General features: G+C 30.3%; 1 long non-coding RNA gene across 1 annotated transcript; it reads right to left on the bottom strand.

Moving 5' to 3' along the window:
- Positions 1-655: 655 nt before the first annotated feature.
- Positions 656-2,315, bottom strand: LOC141696658 (uncharacterized). Its single transcript, XR_012564464.1, has 4 exons — positions 2,013-2,315; positions 1,772-1,833; positions 1,481-1,537; positions 656-1,022 (listed from the first exon to the last, which is right to left on the bottom strand). It is a non-coding gene; the product is annotated as an uncharacterized LOC141696658 (long non-coding RNA).
- Between the last annotated feature and the right edge of the window lie 2,616 nt (positions 2,316-4,931).

Raw genomic sequence — 4,931 nt, 5'->3', positions numbered from 1 at the left:
ATATTTATACCATAACACTACGCTATAGATGGCTTCTAGGAACTCCAAATCATGTTACTATAGATGCAAAAATATGTTGCCTTAAACCCAAAAATGGCAATTACAGACAGTTTTGGGGTGTCAGGTGTAACACAACAACCATATGTATTTGACCTAACATCAGGGCCATTCTATGGTAAGACAACAAAATATGTTAATATAGATAATAATTATAACATAATTTTTATCTTGTAGCAACATGATTTTGTGTTGCATGAGATGTATTGACGTACAAACATATTGTGGCTCCAATATGTGTGGTCCACTGTGCTATATATAAAAATACAAATATTGTAACACGATTGATGTTACAAAATAAATTTATTTATAAATTTTTTAGCACCCTATTGTAACATTTTGAAAAGCCGACTACAAGACCTGAATTATAAAAAATTGAAATTAAACAATTTGATTAATAAATTTCCCCTAAACAAAACCAACAACATTCAAGACATGTTTTCAATCAATAATAACATTACTAAAATACATCCACCGGTACAATACATGAACATTAACTAAAGAACAATCCATCAACACCGGCTAAAAACATAATTTAACAAGTTTTTCTATTAACTTAACACAAAAAGTCTTGCAAAATAACTTAAAGCTTTCAAAATAAAGTAGAAATATCCTTCAATGTAATTCTCCTGCATCAAGTCATGTGTGGAAATATCAAATACCATAAAAGTTTCCTTAGTGGTGATTTTTCCAAAGTACTAGTCACCAACTGCTTATGCAATTGCCTCCAGTAATGCACATATTAATTCACTGATCAGTGATCACTGTTATCCATGTACAATTGTTTAATAAAAAGAAAAAAAAATAGTTATGAACCTTATTGTTCTCTCGTACAGAATCTGCTCCAGATCATGTGTCCTCCGACTCATTTGACCAATGAGTGAAATAAGAATTAATGGATAATCCTCCTCGGTGTGAGTACTTGATGAAGAATCTCAGAGCATAAAGCATTTTTGGTCTGAATCCTAAATTAGTACATAGATTCGAGTAATAAGCATCGACTGATGATCGAAAACTGATAAATATGATAAGGATATGATGTAATAAGAAAACTTCCCTTACAATGGTATTTAGACTTGTGCATGACATGCTCTCTATTTAACATCTATCAAATTATTAAGAAACAAACAAAGGTTATCTATCTTTTTTAGTGAACATGTTGTAGGATTCCAGTTGCAGTGATTCCAAATTGTATACGGATCAGCTGAAGTTGTCACAAGTATATCATGGAACTTCTCAAGTGTATTGAATAAAAATGAAGGTTTGTAATATTTTACTTGATAAACATTATATGGCATATTTAAGATAAATAAGGGTGTCCATCTGTATTGCACTGCATATTGCGGGAAGATTTAGACATGGTTATAGTAACAAAATAGGTAAATAGTTTTGAAAAAAGTTGTGAAATTACTAAATATCTTACATGTTTAGGATAATATTCAGACATCATGTAGTTATCATCCATTTTTTCGACCACTCCCTGAAACATTAGCAGAAAATTAAGTGTCTAGACAATTAGAAATTTAAACAAAAAGATTAGTAGTTTTCTTTAGATTTTCTAGAAGGACATATCAACACATCCATTTACAATCTTTTCATGTCTTTGGCTATCTAAATTTGTTTATAGACGTGTTGGGCCACTAAAAGCTTAAACTAAAATATACTAAACAGTTGAATGAATATGATCTAAATTCTCCAATATATAGAGGTATACCTTAAGGAACATAAGATTCCTTTTAAAATCTTTCATTATGTTGTTCAACATTATGTTATCTTCTGCGAAAGGAAAGCAAAAATATTAATATTTTTCAAGGAAACAATATCTTCTCTTGAAAGAATAAGGAAATAAACTACACACGCAGCCAATAAAAACCCATCATCAGTAAAACATCTGACATCTGCATTAATGTGTAGATAAGTAGTGAAGTTATCACAATGCAAAAAGACTGCCAAACCTCTGCATAGAAGCCACCAAGGAGAACCTCGACATGAAACACGTTAAAACAAATTTAACACACATTTTTTATGATTTCAGATCAAATTCCTATTTAAAGCAAGTATTATCTCATAGACATCAGTTAGATGACTCAGAAGACACTTTTTAATTGTAAAAGAAGCAGGTAGAATTGAGTTTTGCTGGTGATAAATTATTATACTTTAGGCAGATCGTACAAGGGATTTAAATATAGATATATGTACAATAAGTGGAACTTATATTCCCTCTTTTCTCCAATAATAATAAATCCAGACAAAGAGACTTTAACAGTCATGTCTGATTATCAACATCTTTAAATGAGTAGTGAAAAAATAGAGGTTGCTGATGTTCAAGTGCAGAGAAAATAAAGCCTAGATGTACTCATCATAATTATAGGGCTTGATTAAGTCATATATATCATATATAATGTATTTGTTAAAAAAACTGATCCTAGACAACCAGAATTTATCTATGAAATCTCCCCTGGGGGAAAGAACACATGAAATTAAGAAATAACCAGAATTTAACTACTAGTATTAGAATCAAAATAAAATCACATAGAAAAAGGAATGAAGCGAAAATAGAATAAGCAAGTACACATACCTGAATAAGCCAAAAACTATTAGCACTATAATGGAACCAAACTGGAAGGGTTCTAAGAAAGTGAAGTCTTAGACCCCTCCTCACCGCCCAGAATATGTATAATATAAGACTCATGACAACTAAGGCTATTGAACTAATAGCTTCCAAGATGAATTTTCTTGTATGAAATTTAATTTTTATTTAACTTCCAAGACCAAATTACAAAGAAACTGAGTGAGTAAGTGAAAGAGAGAGTGAACAATAAAATTATTTCCAAACCCTAATTAAACTCAAATGTTTGCTCCAAACCTTGATTAAACCCAAATGCTAGCTCTAAACCCTTCTCGATTTTTTTGCTCGAACCAGTCGCTCATTACTAGACTTGACAATATGGGACCAAAACCATATATCCGGTCCAAACCAACCCAATTTTTAAAATTTTTCCTAACAAAAATTCACACATTTTATTTGGATTTCGCTGGTTTTGAAATCACATTTTTATCTTAATATGGATCCAAATATGGACCATATCTGTGATATCCATATTTCCAAAAACATGACTTCAAGTCTTCAACCCTCAAGCCCTCGATTAAGGATTTAGTTGCGAAATTGTAGCTCTCTCTGTACAGCTATACACTTGGGTGTATTTACCAAGATACAAATTAGTTTTATCAAAAAATTGGAAGAATCTCCGACTGATTTTTATTTTATCTTCGAGTAATCTCCGGCTAATTCCATACTCTCTGTCTCTGGTATGTATGTCTATAAACACCTATACACATATAGCACACAATTTATTGTCTTTTTATTTATTTTTTGTATATGTTTTTATGTATGTTTGATTATTTGGGTATGTTTAATTTATGTATGTGTGCATATTTTCTTGTTTGTTATTGATTTATATAGATTTAAATTTGTAATGGAAGAAGAACAAAGTTCAACCACTAGTAGACCTGTAATTTTTTTTAAGAAATCTACATCAATAATTTGGGATTTATTTGATAAGTTTATGGAGAATGAAGTATAAAAGTCTAGGTGTAAAATATGTGATCAAATTTATACAAGTGAACATGGTACCTCAAATATGCGAAAATATATGTACTTAAAACATGGAGAAGTTGTACTTGGTGATGAGATTGACATTGTTCCTTTTGAGAAAAGTGTTTACCGTAATTTAATGGGAAAATCAATAGTACAACATAACTTTCCCTATAATTTTGTTGAGTATGATGGAATTTGGGAAATGCATAGGTATAGTTGAACCTCGATGAAGTACTAATCAATAAAGTAATAACCTCGCTAAAATAATATTTTTCTCCGGTTCCAAAATAATGGACATAATGTATATTTACTCCCGATAAAGTAATAAACTCACAAAAGTAATATATTTTTCTTGTTCCCAACCATATTCCTTTAAAGAGGTTTAACTGTACTTAAACCACAAAGTACAAGACATTTCAAGAAATACTATAAAAACTGATATATTGGATATATATATATATATAAAATAAAAAGGAGAATAATAAAACAAGAGTTAGAGTCTTTATCTAGGTATATATGTTTGACATCTGATTTGTGATCTTTATCAATCATGTATGGGTACTTATCGCTTACAACATATTTTATGGATGAAAAATGGGAATTATAGTCAAGGATATTAAGTTTAAGAAATATATCTCCACCACATCAGGGCACCTATTGGCTGAAAAAATTATTAGTTTACTTAAAGAGTGGGGAATTAAAAGAAATGTATTTTCATTACCTCTTGACAATGCTTCTGTAAATAATTCTTTTGTAGAGATTTTGAAAAGTCATTTGAATATGAATCGTGTCTTGCTTTGTAATGGAAATTATTTTCATATGCGTTGTGAGGCACACATCTTGAATTTGATAGTTCAATATGGCCTTAAAGTGGTAGATGATTTTGTAAGTAAAAGTTCAAGAAATGGTAAAATATGTTGGAGGAGCAAAAACAATGATGTTAAAATTGGCAGAGTTTGTTATTCAACTTTTAGTTAATTGCAAGGAGAAGCTTTCTCATGAGTTCCAACAAGATGGCACTCTACTTATGTCATGCTTGAAGAGTGCATTGCATTACAAGGTTTCTTTATCTTAGTATGAATTAGTAGACAAAAATATGGGTTATTTAACAGATGAAGAGTGGGCCAGAGTTCATAAAATTTGACACTTTTTAAAGCCCTTTTATGATTTCACATTTCTATTCTCGGAAAGTCAATAATTAACTTCTAATCTTTGTTTTCATAGAGTGTAAAAGATACAATCACTTATTAGCGCAAAAATGCAAGATGATAGTATT

Source organism: Apium graveolens, chromosome 11, assembly GCF_009905375.1.
Source record: "Apium graveolens cultivar Ventura chromosome 11, ASM990537v1, whole genome shotgun sequence".
In the NCBI taxonomy this organism is placed as follows: domain Eukaryota; kingdom Viridiplantae; phylum Streptophyta; class Magnoliopsida; order Apiales; family Apiaceae; genus Apium; species Apium graveolens.
This window is presented reverse-complemented; position numbering and strand designations above follow the sequence as displayed.